The sequence below is a fragment of the Amblyomma mixtum genome, chromosome 3 (assembly GCF_055824585.1).
Source record: "Amblyomma mixtum isolate Tamu chromosome 3, ASM5582458v1, whole genome shotgun sequence".
Taxonomy (NCBI): Eukaryota; Metazoa; Arthropoda; class Arachnida; order Ixodida; family Ixodidae; genus Amblyomma; species Amblyomma mixtum.
Genome location: NC_143014.1, coordinates 156,337,426 through 156,356,575, shown reverse-complemented (window position 1 = coordinate 156,356,575; position 19,150 = coordinate 156,337,426). Strand labels below are relative to the sequence as shown.

Below are 19,150 nucleotides of genomic sequence, written 5' to 3'. Positions count from 1 at the left end.
TGTCGGGTCAGTTTAGTAATAACCTGGCAAAAAATGAATGTGGAGCATAAATTGATGAAGTTAGGAGTTTTGGTAGAAATGGAGTTGGTACAACTGAGGGGACCGTCTACTGGATAAGAGGAATATTAGAGTCCTCCAGCAGAGATATAGTGGCCATAGCACACTTAAAACTTGAGCAGTTTAAACAATGAAAAAGGTCACACAACATGTTCAAGAATATCTTCTCGCCGCATGTGAACGATATTCGTCTAAAAGCGGTCACAAAGAATTGACATTCTGTTAAGTCAGTATTTTTATTTATGCAGACACGAACAAAACGCAAAATAATTACATTTGGGAGAATTACCATTGCGCGTTCCGGCTGAGATGGTGCTGCACGTGGCTAACAGTAAAAAAAAACAGTCGAAAATGTTCCTTGTATGTTGTCTGGATCGCATCGTAGCGGCGTAGCGGCGACAGTAAGGAAAGAAGCAGCCGCAGCCGGTCGTGACAGGAAGTAGACAGTGGGGGAGGGGGGGACGCCACGCGGGGTTCCGGTCAATTCTGCCGATTGTGGCGGAGCAAATATCGCTGCTCCATGGAGCGATCCGGCATCGACGTCTCATCCCCATTTGCCATTGGAACAGACAACTTGGGCTCCCATTTTGCCTTTGGAATACGATTGCTGCAAACAAAGCAGAAAATCTTGATCCGTATCTGCCATTGTAATTAAATATAAATAATGTTGCGCGATAAAGTCAGAGTGTGAGATTAATTGGTACCACGAATTAGCGACACTAATTAACTACGCGTTGCAGTACTGTAATCTACACACCGTGTGAGGCAAAGTGCTCGTACAAAGCCTCCTTTATTCTCACTGAACGAACTTTATTACGTCCTATGATGGAAGATTTTGGCCTTCAGTGGCAGGTTGTAAGTTTCATGTCACCTTTTTGTGCTCATGGGATTGCTTAGCCTATGGAAGAGCCGCATGATAGATCGTCATGCAGAGTTGCCACGTTCATCGAAGTCTCGGTTCAGAGAGTCGTGTGCTTTGGCGCGTAGGGATAAATGCTGCGCAAGGTCTACCTCTTGTCCGCCTACTTTTACTCGATGCATGTGTGGGCCGCCCGGAACTTCGATGTGCGGGCAGAGTGATAGCAGGATGCTGGTTCGACTATCTGTGATGGGTTCGCAGGATGCGACCTGGTTAAGTAAGGCTAGAAGTCTGTTATGGCTGTACTTCCATGCGAAAAAGAAAAAAGTTGAGTTAAATAGTTAAGTTAAGTTAAGTTAACACTAATTAACTACGCGTTGCTGTACTGCAATCTACTCACCGTGTGAGGCGAAGTGCTCGTACAAAGCCTCCTTTTATTCTCACGTGAACGAACTTTATTACGTCCTATGATGGAAGATTTTGGCCTTCAGTGGCAGGTTATAAGTTTCATGTTACCTTTTTGTGCTCATGGGATTGCTTAGGCTATAGAAGAGCCGCATGATAGATCGTCATGCAGAGTTGCCACGTTCATCGATGTCTCGGCTCAGAGAGTCGTCTGCTTTGGTGCGTGGGGTATACGCTGCGCAAGATCTCCCGTCCGGCTACCTCTACTCGATGCATGTATGGGCCGCCCGGAACGTCGATGTGCGGGCAGAGTGATACCAAGTTGCTGGTGCGACTATCTGTGCTGGGTTCGCAGGATGCGACCTGGTTAAGTAAGGCTAGAAGTCTGTCATTGTTGTACTCCCATGCAAAAAAATAAAAAAAAAGTTCCTTGGAGGCGTAGAAGCAGCGTGCCATGCTTGGAACCCGAGGGGCAGGCATTCGATTCCAGCACTTGACCAGCCAATTTTTCTTTTAAGCGAAATTGCGTTGCCCCTGACGGCTGCACCCACTCGACAATCAGGATTTTCCAGCCCGGGCGCCACGCTGGGTTTTCCGCTTACGGGACACTTAACGCTATTGCTTTAAAAATGTACGCGTGTCATTGCGGAGAAAAATATTGAAGCCTCGGCTTTTACCCTAAGATCGACCTTTGGCTACGGGTCATTTTGTCATTTTGCACAAATGCTTTGTTTATTTTTGTTGTGGACTGCCATGTTTAATTTCAACTCATGGGGATGGCAGCACGCGCCCTCCTCGATCATTTTTCTTCCTTTCCTAGGGGGAAGGGGGAGGGGGCGGGGGGAGAGAGAGATGTAAGCACTGTCGATCAAAAATTGAAGAAAAACCTAGCGTTGAGTTTTGAGTAAAGCCAACACGTCACTTTCATTGAGGCTAACTACTAATGCGACATTTTTAAGCGGCAGTTCAGGGTCAATGTCATTTTGATATATATTGCAATATCTTCCAGAAAAACAGAGCATTAGGACGCAAAACAAGAAATTCGAGTGGACAGTTAAGCTCCGCCTTAAATGTATGACGTGATAGCGTCAAGGGTAATGCCCATATATGCGGCATTGGTGATTCTTTACATTTATAGATCCCTGGGAGTCCACATACCACTCCTGGCTGAGTGGCACCACCGCTACCACCGGTGGTAGCACCGGTGGTAGCGCTACCAAAGGTGGGGCTGGTGCGACCCAGGTCGCTGTTCCCGAGCAACCGCTCCCGAGCAATGACTAATTTAACTGCCACTTGATACGGTGAGTAGTTTGCTTACAATCCGATGGGCAGGTTGTGATGACGCCACAAGATCACGACACCTATGTGGCCCACCTGCCACCTGGTTTGCTTCTCTGGTGATTTTTGTGGATTTTTACTTCAGAGGCAACGACGACGAAGACGGGTTTTCTGCGGCGCGAGCTCTTTGACGCTATCGCGTTAAAACAATGATCATTTGTTTCTGGCTGATCGGGCAGGCGGATTCATTAATGTTTGTACAGAGTCCGTGGAAGAGATGGACCGACCTGCCGGAGCACCGCGTTGGGTGAGGAGACGCTTCGGTGCGGAATGTATTCGCGGCGCAGGAACAGCCTCCTGTCACCATTTCTTGACTCGTATGTCTGCCTCCCAGAATATTGACGGGGTTGCTCGCGGCGCAGTGGAGCGTATGGCGTACGCATAAAAACTTGATGCCTTCTTAACCACATTCCTGAAGAAGAAAACGCAACAGCATTTGGAAGCTGCTCCACGCTCCCGAACATTCCAAGCGACCCTCCAAATATAAAAGGTAGATTTGTGCGTGGATTAAGCTTGCAGGCATCATAACGCAAGAGTGGAAACACGCGAAAATCACTTTTATTCCTAAAGCGGGTAAGAAACTCAGCACTGAGGATCTACGCCCAATTTCATTAACATCATGCCTAAGCAAACACTTGGAACATGTCATCCTCAACAGGTCCCAAAACTATGCGGTGGACATTAACCTCCTACCTAAACAATGTTAGGATTCAGGGCCCAACTATCTACCCAGGACATACTCTTGCAGCTTAACAAGGACATAATTTAAGCTGACGAGGGAACAGGAACGAGAGCAATATTGGGTTTAGGCCTTATTAAAGCTTTCGACAACGTCACCCACAAAGCCATTTTGACAAACTTGTCAGAAATCAACTCCGGAGAAAGGACGTACAACTACATCCGATCCTCCCTCACTAACAGAACAGCAGTGATAACGGTCGGAACAGTAGAGTCTGCCCCAATCACACTAGGAAGTAAAGGAACATCACAGGGCTCCGTCCTGTCCCCTTTCCTTTTTAACCTCTCCCTCATCAAAATTCCCCCCCAAATGGCACAAATACCAGACCTACATCACACGTTCTATGCAGATGACATCACACTTTGGGTAACCAAAGGATGCGAAGGCTACATAGAAGACACACTCCAAGGAGCAGTGGACATCACTGAGGCATGCGCATGGGAATCTGGCCTCACTTATTCAGAGCAAAAATCTGAACTCTTCGTGATCCGTCATAAACAAAGAGGTAGGCGTACTACGACTCCCTCCCCCCCCCCCCTTCCCCCGCAAATAAACGTCTATGTTAATGGACTGTCTGTCAAAGAGGTACAAACCATGAGATAACTGGGGTTGTATTTACAAACAAATGGAAAGAATACTGACACACTCACTAAGTTAAAACGCACGGTAGAAGCGACGGCGCGATTAATCCGCCGTATAGCTAATCGAAGACAAGGGGTAAGGCAAAGAGATTTATGCCGACTAGTGCCGGCCTTTGCGCTAAGCAGGATACTCTATGCCACCCCTTATCTCAAATTTGCGAAAGCAGAAAAGGAAAAATTGGATAGCATGATACGGCAGGCCTACAAAGCAGCGTTAGGACTCCCACTAAATGCCTCAACCGAAAGGTTTATGAGGAAAGGATTACATAACACCTACAATGAACTGAAAGAAGCCCATTTAATGGCTCAAACAGCGAGATTAGCCAATTCCAGAACTGGCAGGAGTATTCATACCAGGCTTGAATTAATTTTCAACCTACGAATAAAGATGGTAAAGTAGACTTACCGCGCGACTACAGGACGGCCGTACTAATCAAACCACTCCCCAAAAACATGCACCCTTTACACCATGATGGTAGAAGACAAGCACGAGCCAAAGCCTTACATAATAAATACGGACAGTGCACTGGAACACTTTATGTAGATGCGGCAGAATACAAACATACGAATGCCCTTGCAGCTATGGCTGTGAACGAGAATGGTGACCACATCGTCTCGCCAACAATCAAACGAAATCACCTGAAACGGCAGAAGAGGCGGCTATAGCCCTCGCCCTAGCGCATACCCAAGAGAGCGTCATCCTCAGCGACTCCAAAATGGGTATAAACAATTTCGCAAAAGGGCGAATTACAAACACCTCTCTTAGAATCCTTAACGCAACGAAATTCTCACCAAATTATTCCGAATTGATATGGGTCTCAGCCCATTCGGGGAATTCGGTTAACGAGACAGCCCACAATAAAGCCCGAGGTTTCGTCTACCGGGCAGTGGATGAGTCTGGCTCCACTGAATTTCACGAAGGACTCCATGATAACATATCATGATCTCACCAATCATTTTAAACTAGACAGGAGAATTTTCCCCCCTCCGGACAAATGCCTCACTAAGGAACAACAGGTTATGTGGCGTCGTCTACAGACGAGATCGATACGCACCCCATCACTCCTCACGCACATTTATCCACACCTTTACAACCCAAACTGTAAACACTGTGGCCAACGATCCACCTACGATTACATCCTGTGGGATTGCAAAATAGAGCCACCTCAGGGTGATCTAGTTACCACTCCTTCTCTCGAGCGGTGGGAGACCGTGCTGGCTAGCTCTGACCCCAGAACGCAAGTTTTGGCGGTGTAGTGGGCTGACAATGTCGTCGAGAGCTGCGTACTCTAGACCACTTAATGCGACCTCTTAGCAAGCTCTTTCCGGCGAATAAAATGTTTTACAATAAGCTAGATTCAATTCAATGCAGTTTTGACGATAAGTTTAAATGCCCCGTTTACCAGAAACTCCAGTGTCGGCGTTGCCAGCGTCTGCGTTGTGAGCGAAAAATCTCACTCATCGCTCTGGCAGATGATCCCGATAAAGTAACCTAGGAGGCAGGTCGGGCCACAGGAAAAGGGCAGACAGCAAACGGGCAGAGTGGGTAAGGGATAAACACGGGTTAATGACAAAGGCTGCTAACACAGCTTGACTACACCCAGGAAACCAAATAAAAGGCATAGCGTACAACATGCGAAAACTAATTAGAAACTAACAGTGACAACAAAACATATTAAACATAATAAATGGTGAAATGCAAAGTATAAAAAAAGGTAAAGATGAGGTACAAACGTCAAGATATCTCTATTGTACAAACGTCAAGATATCTCTATTTATTCAGAAAAAGTAAAGGAAACTAAAAGTGGTATTGCATTCAATAAACGAAGGGAACACATTTAAGAAGGAGGGCGAGGTAAATAACAAAGAAAATAATAGCAATAAAAATGATAGTAACAGTTCATAAGTATTCACGATGTTACAAAGTGGCTCAGTAGTTTCTTATCTTGGTAGCCAAGGGAAGTAGTTCCCTTTGCAAGGGCATAGGTGTTCGTTAACATACACGGGGTCTGGGTTGTAAAGAATGTCCTTGTTCGTCAGGCGCATTGTTTCTTTTTTGGCTTCCTGAGTACAGGGTAGCGCTTTGCCCAAGTCCGAAACTGCACAACAATGTTGGGTGTATCCGAATTCTTTGTGGGCACACGATGTCATGCTCCGAGGTCTCATTCTAAGATTGGCTTATGTATTCTGCGAATTTTTGAAAAGTATATCAACAGTCGACTCATTGCCCTCTTTCGGAACTCCTCTAATTTCATATTTGGCTCGCCTAGAATATTGTTCGGAGTAATTAAGCCGCCTTTCAACGCCCAGAATTGTGGTTTCCAGATCCTTCTGCTGCTTGCAAAGCACTCCGTGTCCACCAGCAAGCTCTTTGGCTATCGCAGTTTCTTCTACCTTTTTGTCAGGGCTTTGATGTCACCGTGAGCAAATTCAATGCTTTGGTGCGAGGCGGCCTCTTCACTCTTATATTCTCGTAATTCATTGCTTACTTCCTGTCGCATATATTCACGAAAAGTTTTGAGTTCGAGTCTCATTTCGCCTTTGAACTTTGCCAGCTCAGATTCCATTTCTCCTCTGACTTTGGCTACGTCCTTCGACATCTTAACGCGTGGCGCGAGATCACGAGCCGAGCAGGGCAGTCAGAAACCCTGGAGGACCCCATGACGGTGGAACCAACGTATGCAGAAATATTGAACTACCACAGAGGGCGGAGATTCAAATACCCACCACCCCACACATCATTAACACAGCACGAGGCGGTCTGCTGGCGGAGACTGCAAGCAGGGACTTTCCACAATTTACACATACTACATAAGATGTTCCCTACACAATACAGGGACACATGTCCGTGGTGCGGAGCAACCCCCACGCTATATCACATCACATGGGAATGCGAACGTAACAGAGCATTTCACAAGCTAAATGACCCGAATGCGGAACAATGGGAGGGCCTGCTGACCAGCAGCGAGCTCACGGCCCAAAGGGCACTGGTGCAGCACGCCTGCGAAGCAGCAAGACTCAGCGGTGCCCTGGAATAGGGGCGCCGACCTTGTGAAGAGGCCGAAGACATGAAGACATCGGCCCACCGCTAAAATCTGATTTTTGGAGCAATAAATGTTTTTCACTCACTCACTCACTACAGGGAAACAAACACACAAAAAAAGAACACTAAATGGCACAAAGAATCAGCAATAAGCTGGGCAGCAGCGACCAATCAAGCTGAAAGATTTTGCCTAAAACCTTGCTGATTTGAAAAGAAAAAAAAAAGCTTTTGTGAATTTAGGATGTGTATTGATTGCCTTTGATAGTATGTGCGCCAGATGTTTGCAGCACAGAAAAGTTAGAGAAATTGGGCTGTAATTTTCAACTAGATGAAGCAACGTGATGGCCACAGCAGAGCCCACGTTGACGCCTACCGGGATAGGAGGCTGGTTAGCTTGCCTCTAGCTTTCGTTTTCACGCACGCTTGAAGCTTGACTGTCATTGGGGGTAGTGCGGCTGCGTTGAAGGTGGCCTGTAGTAACAGCAAAAAGATATGAGTGATGTACACGCTTGCTTGTCGTCGCCGTTGCATTTAGTCAGTGGATAAAGGTTGAAGAGTGGGTAGGGTTAGTGTAATCCCAGATGATAATCTAATGGAACGTAGTCGAGAGTTCTAGTCCTCAGATATCTAATTTGACGGCGCTGACGACATCACGACCCTCTCGACCAATGAGGATTTTCGTTATGGAGAAACGCGGTGTTTTTTTCTTTCAATACGAACCTCTCAATGCTATCGCATTAATACGACCCCGTTATGTGGCGCACCAGTTGGTTCAAATAGGGAGTAGCTTTCCGTGCAATCAGAAAAAAATCTGCGGCGGTTATCTAGTGCTTTGAGCCATGAGGGTCCTCAGGATGATTAAGTGTGCTGTTGAAATACCGCTTGGGAAAATGTATGATTTTTTTTCCGTCCCTGCTGGATGCCATTTGAACTGCAGAATATTTCGAATAGCTTCTGCTTAACGTTATGCTTCACGTTCGCCTCAGGTTCGCGACGGCTTCCGTACCATGTTCGCCTTGGTTTACCGAGAACCGGAGCTAAAAGCATTTCTGGCTCAAAAAATGGTTGAAGAGAAGTAGGTGTAATGAAAATCCGTGTTCCATTCTTGCTTCTTTAGTTGAGTTCACAAACTCTCCATTTCAGCCCTTTGTAGGGGCTCGCTCATATTATGCATTGTCAACGACGAACCAAATTCTCAAAACTTTCCCCACTCAAAAGCAGATGACTTCGAAGGACCAACTTGTCAGTCATAGGGGTTTTACTCACCGCAGCAAGCACACTTCACTTTTTTCTTGGCATTTGGCGGCGCTCCGCTAGCCTCTGCGGGCGTTCGCTCTGGGCCAGTCCACGCGCAGCGCCACGCGCCAGCACGGGCCCAGAAGAAGAATAGCGATCAGACAGGACGGCAGCGTTTTTTCCGGCCCCGAAGTGCATCTCTGCCGTCCTCGTTTGAAAATGCGCCCCGCTTGCGGCTGCTGCGGTACGGGCATGCAGGGGACCAGGCGGGTGTCTGCGGGTGACCGCTTCGGCGGTGCCCATGGACGCACTTTCCCAAGGAGCAGAGGCGAGCTACCAGGGTGTGGTCCCAGCGGGGCAACAGCTGCGCTCAGACTCCGCTTCCATGGCCACCGCCGGACCTGCCGCTGCCGCTGCTGCCACCGCCGCAGCCGCCCCTGCCGCTGCCGCTGCCGCTGCCGCTGCTGCCACCGTCACCGACACCATCGCAGCGGCCGGCACCGCGAATCATCACTGGGGCACACGGCCAACGGCAACGGCATCTGTGCCGTGACACCCACCGACCACACGATGCCCACAGATGTCGCCTCACTCACGGCCAGCGGTGGCCCAGCCAACACCATCGGCATGGCTGCGAGCGAGTCGCAGACGGACAAGCTCGAGTTCCAGGAAGGAGCGGAGAGCAGCAGAAGGCAGGCTGGGCGGTCCAATTCAGCCCGCAGCGAATCTCTTGGAGCGCCTCCATCGCTATCATCACCTAATCTAGTACACTATAATCATCACCGCTGCCGCTGCTGCCGCTGCCGCACCTGCCGCTGCCGCTGCTGCCACAGCCGTAGCCGTGCCTGCTGCGGCTGCTGCTGCCACCGCCGTAGCCGCGCCTGCTGCGGCTGCTGCTGCCACCGCCGTAGCCGCACCTGCCACTGCTGCCGCCGCCGTAGCCGCACCTGCTGCGGCTGCTGCTGCCACCGCCGCAGCCGCACCTGCTGCGGCCGCTGCTGCCACCGCCGCAGCCGCACCTGCCGCTGCCGCCACCGTCACCATCGCAGCGGCCGGCACCGCGAATTATCACTGGGGGCCAACGGCAACGGCATCTGCGCCGTGACACCCACCGACCACACGATGCCCACAGATGTCGCCTCACTCACGGCCAGCGGTGGCCCAGCCAACACCACCGGCATGGCTGCTGCGAGCCGCAGACGGACAAGCTTGAGTTCGAGTGGTCCAATTCAGCCCGCAGGATTCACGAGCACAACTTGCGCATGACCCCGCACAGAACACTCGCATGGAGGTGGACGTGTTTGGGAACTGACGTCACCTTGGCACCAACGGATTTCAGTAAGCTATACCCGACTGAGCTGCGTAGAGGGGACAGAGAGACGAGAAAAATACATGCAACTCTGAGAAAGTGTGATCTACGAGGTGCTTGCTATCATGTCCCACTCGGAAGCACGAAAGTGTCACTTGTCCAAGGTGCACACGTTCTGTTCCTTTTATTAAATACACTCTAAGAAAAAAAGGTGTGATCTTAGTCTTTTTGGGGGGTAAAACACTTGTCGCTGAGCTGACACCTTTTTGGGGGTAAGGTTACGCTGCTTCTTGGAGACTAAGTATTTATGCTCTCGCACATAGAGTAATGTTACACTCTAATAGCCTAAACTTGCACTCACATAGGAAGAGTAACTTTAAACCAGTTAGGTATAACATTACACCTTTCTAAAAGGGGTAAATGTTAGCCTGAGGAAAGTATAAACATATCCTAGCATGCAAGGTGCAAGTTTGCACCTTTAGCAGGTAAATTTATGCTATGTCTAGAAGTGCAAAGTTGCTTTGTCAAAGACTAAACTTATACCGTCATAAACAGAGCAAAGTTTGCACCTCTGTGGTGCAAGCTTATACCCTTACATGATGGATAAAGTTACCCTTCTAGTGGTACAAAGTAATGCCCTACTGCAAAGGGTATCTATGCACTACTCGGTGGTATATTTATACTGTCCACACGCGAGCATTATTACCCTTCTGTATCGTAAACCTGCCCACTGAATGCAGGATTAAAGTTGACCCATATGGTAGAAGCCTGAGTGTCAAAATGTTGCGACGAATCTTTCATGTGAGATGGTCTGTGTCATTGTGTGTTCAGGTGCAGGTACTACTGCAGAATGTACACAAAGAATTCATAAAAGAATTGGAGAAAGAAACATACCGTCATATTTATTTTGTCACATGCTACACCATATTACAGCAATGACCCTGGCAGTCTTCTTCATGCAGGTGGAGGCAGTATGTACCATGCATTTGACCTGCACAGAGAAGAAAACATATAATGAATTTTGCAACCACAAAACTCAGACGACGTGACCATAGGCTTAGTTAATTCAGGTCTAAAAGTGTAAACCACACAAAAGGCAGGGATAAAGGGAGATGCATGAAAACAATGCCACAAGCACAGGCTTCTGTTTGTTAATAAGAACCAAAATCAGAAAAGATATGCAGGAAAAACAAAACATGTCCTAAATGGCAGCTACTTAATCACTCACATATGCTGACATAATCACAAGCACACTGGCTTCTCAGGAAAAATCCAGAATATTGTGCCCAGCTGCACGGTCAGGCTGTAGGCATCCCGGATGCTAAAGAAGAGGGTCATATCAAGAAGCAGAAAAACATGTGCATGAAATGGAAGCTACTAAAAGGTGATAAAATGAAATGCCATTTAACAAACCCTTCCCTCCATTCTCGTGTTTTTATTTCTCTGTATCTAGAGTGGTTAAGGTTTCATGCAGCCCTTGCTAACAATATGTCTCTGGTCTCTGATGCCATTATATGTTTTGTTGCCCATACAGTGAATTTTCTTCCTAAAAGGGAAGTGTAAGTGATTATCTGAGCATCAATGAGCGATACTTCCAACTGTAATATTCCCTGCATATATTACCTGTGAATTCATTTCCGATTAGCAAACAGCAGGAAGCTTGTGCCTGTGACGGCATTTCTGGGTGCATTCCATCATCACAGCCTTTCGATACAGTTTAAATACCTGGTGAAAGGCCTATGCACACAGGCTATGCACTATTACTCTTAGTGTACCACTCCTGGAAAACAAGGAAACGCTTTCGGCTAAACGTGAAATAATAGCAAGGGCAACTTACACATCTAAAGAGTTGTCTCCACGCATGATGTAACGTCCTACCAAAAATATTATTTGGACTACATTATAATAAAGGTACTTTTTATTCACATTCATAGCCTCATACTACACCTCTACATTATGCCTGTGCAAAAAGCTTTGGTTATGGACTGGCCTTCACTGACAGACTACATTAACTACACAAGCAGCATAGAACAGTCTCCTTCTAAAGCACTATTTTTGCTTGAAGAAATTACAAATCTCGTTTTTTTTATTTAGACAGTGCTGCTTCATGCAATGCTTGTACCATATGCAGCAGCAGTAATTCTCATGAATTATATTTTGCCGGCACAATAGAATGTAACCTTTACACATCTTTTCAGATGCTTAGCATAATGAAATTGTAAACACTGACTGACAGCATGCAAGAATGGCTGTTAAAACAGTTGCTTTCCATATCTGCTGTCACATGCAGGGCACGTGAGCTTAATTAAATTTTAAGTTCACTCCGATGTGAAATAAAACTAATATGGGTTCATGTGAGTTATTGGAAATTATTCACATCAGTGAACAGCACCTTCCTACTCAAAAAGAAAGTGTGAACAGTGTGTGAACAAGATTAACAGTGTGAAAGTGTGAACAAGATTAACAGCCTCACATAGCTAGATATCATAATAAGCTTCACATGCATAAACGGTGCTAGTCATATTAGCTAGGTAGCATGCCACCCTGCCAAGCATTACCATAACTGTGTGTCATTTTTTTCTGATGCCAGCAGCATGAATTGTAGGCAGCGGCTCTCTAACTAATTCAATATGAAATCTTTGCTGAAGTCCAGCCTACTTTTGCAGAAAAAAAAACTGCATTTATACTTCATGTCATAAAAAAAGGTCACAATTATTCAAACCATTATTTAAAAATTCTTTCAGAACTAAGTCCTCGAAAACACTGAAAAGCTCTAAAATCTCTATAATAGAATGGCTGTAGCTGCGCAACATAGCATACTATGTTCACAGATGGATATCAAGTGATGATGAACTTGCAACAATGTCCCAATTACATAAAAACATACATACCACACACATCTAGTCCTGGCCACTTGTACGGTTTTGAAGAATCCAGGCTGAACTTCGGTGCTAGGAGTGACAATGGTTGTGCACCTTTGCATCCCTCCTTCTCCCAGGTGCACTGCAATAGAGGCGTCATTTATAGCATTAGTGTAATGGTTAGTGATAACTTATATGTTCATTAAACCACGTAATGGCAGCACACATGCTCAGAAAACGACAGGAATAGTTTAAAAATGAGAAACAACTTTTTATTCCAAATTTTAACCATTACAGCACTTGCCACATATTTATAAGAGGCATAATTGATGCAATGCACTGGCACAATAAGCCTAGACAAACTTCTGCAGCACAATGGCCTATTACCAGTGAATTGTCACTACGTGCCTAACATAATTAACATATTTTCTAACAGCCACTGCAGAAAGAAGAAAGAACTATACTGTTACTGCTTACGAGATTGACAGTATTCATTACAGAATTTTTTTTTCGTCGACAGATTATCGCAGTGCAACCAAAATCCTTATTGTTCATAACAGAAAAGATTAGAGACTAGCGTATTCTTCTATTCAACCTATTAGAGTGACATCAAACCTAAAGTCTCACTCTTTCACAAGAGAATACAAGAGCACAAAAAGAGGTGACATAGACTGTACGCTTTTGTGAGCTAATGTTTGGCCACCAACTAGCCCCGACCTTTTCACTAGTAAAAAGAACTAAACAAGTTCACTTTTCTGTGTTAGTTCTCAGCCAGAGTGAAGAGCACATATCAACTTAACACCATTAGCACTTGCATCTTGCCATTCGAATGCAGTAAAACTGCTGGAATGATAAGTCACATTCTGGGTTAGCAAACATATTGCAAGGTGTGAGCGGAAACGGCCGCATGCCAGGAAGCGCAGAGCACAAATGAGCTGCTAATTTCTTGCCTATGAATAAATAAATTTCACGTTTACTGTTTTATCGTTTGCTTGCGACTCCGTGGTAAAGAAAAAAAAAAATGACGCCGTCCATTCGCAAAAAAGAAAAGCGGCCTGGCAGGAGGAGTTGCCTTGTAGCGCTAAAATTATAAAGGAATTATTGTCTAATAAGAATCACATACAGTGCTGCGGTAGATGTGAGCACTGCGCGCAGTACGTGCCACAGAAGCGCGCACACTAATTTACTCGCCCCTTTCTGAACGGAGACTGCGGTTTGGACTTACCTTACTGAATGGTAGTGAGCAGGGACAAATACTTTGCGTTGAAGAGACGACCGGCAATGTTCTTTCGCACAGCAGACGAAGGATCAGAGCCTGCAGCGAAAGAAAGCATGAGAAAGATGCCTGCAGATTGCGCCGCTGCGATCGTGTGTTGTACACGATAGGCTCCCTCCGGCCGCACGCGACCGGCTCAAAACAAGAAATAGCAACAAGTAGCACACACAATCCATGATAAAAAATCTGTACTGAACACACCATAACTTGATGGCAGGAAACAACCCGTATGACCAAACGAAAGTGTCACTTACTTGTACGGTTGAAACAGGGCGCAAAGAATCCGTACGACGAGCTGCGCCGCGACGATCTGGCGTGCGCTGTTTCTTTCAGACGTTGACTCTTTCGCGAAGATGTCGCCCACTGCAGCGTCACACATCGATGAAGCTTGCACGATGAAGTGATCGCTGAACAGAACCAAACACGAAACGCCGAAAAGAGGAATGCACGCCGCGACTTGCACGCACGGCACCCACTACAAGCGCTACACAAGCGCGGTAAACAGCGGCTTCGTCTTCGACTCTAGGCGAGCAGCCAGTCCAAATAGACAGGCACGTGACCTGAAGAGAGAGAAGGGAGAAACTACAAACCATTGCCAGCCATCGCTTCCAAAGCTTGCTTCGCGCCATAGAGGAATTACAGAGGAGGTTTTCCTTCCTCCATACTTCGTGCCTTTCTTTCGTCCCGCCGGACCCCGCGCTGCCCCTCTTTTCCTTTTCTCCGCTGACTGAAAGAATGTTTGCGTTCCCAGTAGTGTCCCAAGGTCAAGCCGCCCGCGTGCGGGGCGACAACCTTTGGTCCTTGCAATGTGCTGGTAGCTTATTTTTGCATGCGCCTCTCTGCCCTTGTGGCACGTATTTTTCCGCACTTTCGGCGTGCGCACAACTCTTCCGTTATCGGAGACAACGAGCGCGGCGAGACTCGTCTTGTCAGTGCTTGCAGTATCCCTTTGAAGCTTTTAATGCAGCCAGCTATTACGCAGTATGAATTACGCAAATGCTGCCGTAAATGTGTGGCGTATGCAACAGAATAGTTTTCAGAGCAGCTGCAGCTTAAAGTTACGAGCATCATTCGGAAGTTCTCGTCAGCTCTCATTTACTACCGCGTACAGGAGGCACTGCGAAATATATATATATATATATATATATATATATATATATATATATATATATATATATATTGTCACGTGCTGATCGTGACCATGGCGTTGTATAAGTACAGCGCCGATACCGATACCACTTGCATCAGTGTGCACTTCAATTGGTGCAGATGGGCAGAAGTGGCGTAGGATGGGGCCCGAGGTCAAAAGAAATTTCAGATGTCGGAAAGCTGCGTCACATTCGCTGGTCCAATGGAACGGTGCATCTTTATGCAGCAAACACGTGAGTGGGTAAGCGATGTCCGCAAACCTAGCTATAAAGCGTCGAAAGTACGAGCAGAGCCCTAAAAAACTCTGCAGCTCTTTCCCTGATTGAGGCACCGTAAAACTTTTGACAGCTTCAATTTTCTTTGGATCTGGTCGAACACCTTCTTTATCAACTAAATGACCAAGAACAATTGTTTCACGGTTCCCAAAATGACATTTCTTGGAATTGAGGATAAGGCCAGCTCGTTCCATGCAATCAAGCACAATATCCAGGCGGCTGTTGTGCTCACTAAACGTTTTGCCAAAAATTACAACGTCGTCCAAATAACCCAGCACCTCCACCAAACTGTTACGTGCTTAGCACGCACGGGGGTTTATTCACAGAGGGGATCGGTCGGAGCAGGATGGAAGCAGGCAGCCTACCAGCGTCCCTCAGCTCTTTTTCTTCCTTTCTCCCTGCCGGTCAGTCCTTCATCTTCTGCTTCTTCCGTCGAGATTCTGTGGAAGCACGTGACAATATATATATATATATATATATATATATATATATATATATATATATATATATATATATATCAATAAACTGCCCTTCCTGTACTTCTAAATCATTCATAGAACTGGCTAAAAAAGCAATGTAAATGCTGCAGCATTATTGATTCCATGTCAGATACAGTAACAGTTTTAAATACTGATATTGCCGCGTGATATTGCTGCGAGAAATTTCAACTTTCTTTTGTGGGGCCGCACGTGTGAGGAGAATCCGAAGAAAGCAGAAAAACAGCTCTGTTCAAAAGTAGTTTAGCTCAATCGAAATAGATACAGCTGTAGAAATATAGATTTAATAAAGCCGCATCGAGTGATCAGAAGCGTCAGGCAAACAAAGGGGATTCACAACATTTGAACATTTGAAGAAGATGGCGCAGAAGAGGGCTTCAAACGACAGTCGACCACTGCTGATGCAGCAGTTCTCACCTCTCATCGTTCCAGTGTTCCTGAAGTTCTCAAAATATTTTCAAAATGGGTCAACAGAGCACAAATGGAGCACTGCCAGCGCGCACCCGTTAAGACGCTTCAACCGACTGGTTATTCGGGCGATTCCGTCTATTATACGCGCTTTCAATTTATTCATTATAGGCAGTTGCCACCGCTGAATTTATGCATTTGTTAAAGATTGGTTCGTCAGTGCGATACAATGTGTCCTTTAGCTCAGTTTTATTTGTGCGTACAAGACAAAGTCATCCGAAGCAACTTACGATGATGAAGGTAAACCTGCCGGTTTATACGCCGTAGTTTCATTTATTTTCGAGCTTGGGTCTTCGGGCTGCGTCTATCCAGTGCAATGTACTGTTTAGTGCTTATCATTAGCCTCTAAAAGAAAGAGTTATTTCCTGACGCATGAATCATTCCATAAGAATTCACAATGCACTGCCGCAATATAAGCGCCTTGATTACTGTTTCCTCTGGCACCCGGTTTGGTGCGGAATTCGATGCTCCCAAAGCGCTACAGTTCGAAAAAAAATTGTAGGCAGTCAACTTCATTTATGACTATCAGTACTACTTGACTGCATCAAAACTGCGCGGAACAAACTAAAAGCTAAAAGTTACGTGCACATACATTGAGTTTAAGCTAATTTCTGCTCTTGTAGGCGTGCAGCACAATTTCATACGCAAGAGAAGTTCGAATAGACTTAAATCGCGTTGGTCGCCTCGCTCCCTGTTTATCAATTTAAAATAAGCTCAAATTGAACTGCTTCTATGCGAAACACTTGTACGCGCCAAAACATGATCAGCAAATGCAGCTATCTCGAAAACTGATTACTATGGGCTTCGCTATCTTGTGCCGAGGGAAAGGATCCGTACACTTGTTGGAAAGAAAACGTAGAAATGTCCTTTACGTTGCGTTGAGGAGTTTTCGAGTAGATGTACAAATGCTGGTGATCTCATAGTAGACCAGCAAAAGTGCGACTCTGAGGCCTGGCTCGTGTCTTGGTAAAAGTGCTCTGAACAAAAAAGTACCTATATATATAGAATGTTCAGGCCACATTCACAACTCTGTTCAGATGCAGAATTATTCCTTCCCTAGTTTCTTGCATTTTTGTTTTTCAGCGTTGTCAGTATTAGTGGTGAAGATCACGCATTTATCAGCGAGTAGGGCTCTTTTTTGTTGTTGAAATGGAGCAGAAATATGAGAGTGCAATTTATTCGGGATTTGCGTTACATTGCATCTTCAGCTAACATAAAATTACTGCGTCAACATTCTCGCTCGTTCGTCCGATTTTGATTTATTAACTTGTATGCATGTTAACCGGAACCCTTTCCGTTATTCGTCTGTTATTTGCTCAGGAACATGTGCCACAACGAGGGGTTACTCGAAAAGCAGTGCACGTTATTCGAAATTGTACGGAGGGAATTAAGCGCCCTGGTGTTTATCGTACGCTATTAGAAAATGAAGAACAGCGCTGACTAATAGAGCTTACGCTGGCTTGAAGCAAAACTATTCCTTTTAAAGCTGTTATTACCGATTTAATAAAAGCTTAACCACAAACCGAAATTATAAGCGCAATAATTTTCATGACTCTGGTGTGTTGAAGCTCTAAACTGTTGATTTCGTTCAGAGCTGCGATTGGTCAGAGGGGTAACACAGCACCGATCATGCCGCCTGTCTCTGCTGACTTACTTCTTTTTAAAATGATGTCCAATCATCAGTATGAAAGCACATGCACCGAATATTAGTGCTTATTTTGGTCGTTAGCAACCAAGAGCATGTTTGCATGCGTGATGGTTGTCGTGGCCGATTGCGGCCAATGCACCTTTTTTCAGTAACGTTCTGTGCATCCGCCAAGCCGCCTCGTCCGCCATTATAGCCGACCATGTCAGGCGGAGATGGGCAGAAGATCGCTGTACGTGTTCTTCGAAGAAATAGCTTCTGGTCCCTTGAAGAAGCGAGGAGGCGCGGTCAGTGTCGCCAGCACGGGTGAAAGGATCAATGCAGTGGGGGAGCGTGAGCCAGCGTAGCTTTTAACTATTGTCCTCAAAATAACCCCGCCACCCCGCTTTCGGGAGAGGGCCATCTTCGAGAGGGAGGGGAGGCGGTGAGGGCTGCATACTTTGCTGTACAGCGTCTTCGCGCAGAGGGAACACAGCTGGTTTGAAGAGTAAAAAAGGGGGTAAGTTTTCTGAAAGAGACTAACGGCCTCCACCACCTCCACACGGGTGTAACGATGCACTCTGCAAAGGGCATCGTTAGTCCATGCGCCTTCAGACAGCATAAGTCGTGAAGATGCACCCTTCTTACACCTTTTTTTCTTAGAGTGTAGCACCAGAAACCAAGAATTCTGTGCGCGTGCCATGAACACCGCGTGCGTGGGCTTTGGTCCCCACCGGTGGTGTACTCTTCCTTACCGCTTACTCACGACTTTGCCAACATAATGGCCCTTTATTTCACATTCGGCTAGCAGGCAAATCGCTCGCATGGGCTTTCTTAGGTTGGTAACAGTAGCGGAACGCGCTCAATGTGATAGTTCAGGCCCAGGTTCTTTTTAACCTATAGAGGAAGCTTTGGCACATGGATATTTCGTTACAGTGACTTAATAGTGGCACTGAACGTTCCGCCGGCAGCGTTTTCTGTAGTTATAATGCAGATAATGGCACTTGCAGGCTGGAACAATAAAAATTAAAATGTGGCTCATAACTCACTCGTCAAAGCTCCTATCTTGAAACTGTAGGTGGTCGGATGGTTGCATTCACGGCTTCATCCGCCGTTAGTCTGCATATCATATCTGATTTCTCTGCAGATGAACCAATAAAAACTTACGAGGAACTTTAGCGGCTAAAGTGGTGAAAGGCGAAAGCCTGAGTGCTGCATTCTGCTACGCGATTGTTCACTGCACATTTTGTTGGTGCATTAATTAACTGCGAATTAATGACGCTTAAGCTTCGCCTTTAGGAGTGGAACGCGGCAGCGTGTTGTAGCGCTGCCAGGGAGTCCACGGAATGCCACCACCCGTTCGGCGCGATGCG

At 46.2% G+C, this 19,150-nt stretch overlaps 1 long non-coding RNA gene across 1 annotated transcript; it reads right to left on the bottom strand.

The window, feature by feature from the left end:
- Positions 1 to 10,509: 10,509 nt before the first annotated feature.
- Positions 10,510 to 14,266, bottom strand: LOC149352460 (uncharacterized). Its single transcript, XR_016289534.1, has 4 exons — positions 14,019 to 14,266; positions 13,714 to 13,803; positions 12,519 to 12,630; positions 10,510 to 10,618 (listed from the first exon to the last, which is right to left on the bottom strand). It is a non-coding gene; the product is annotated as an uncharacterized LOC149352460 (long non-coding RNA).
- Positions 14,267 to 19,150: the final 4,884 nt, after the last annotated feature.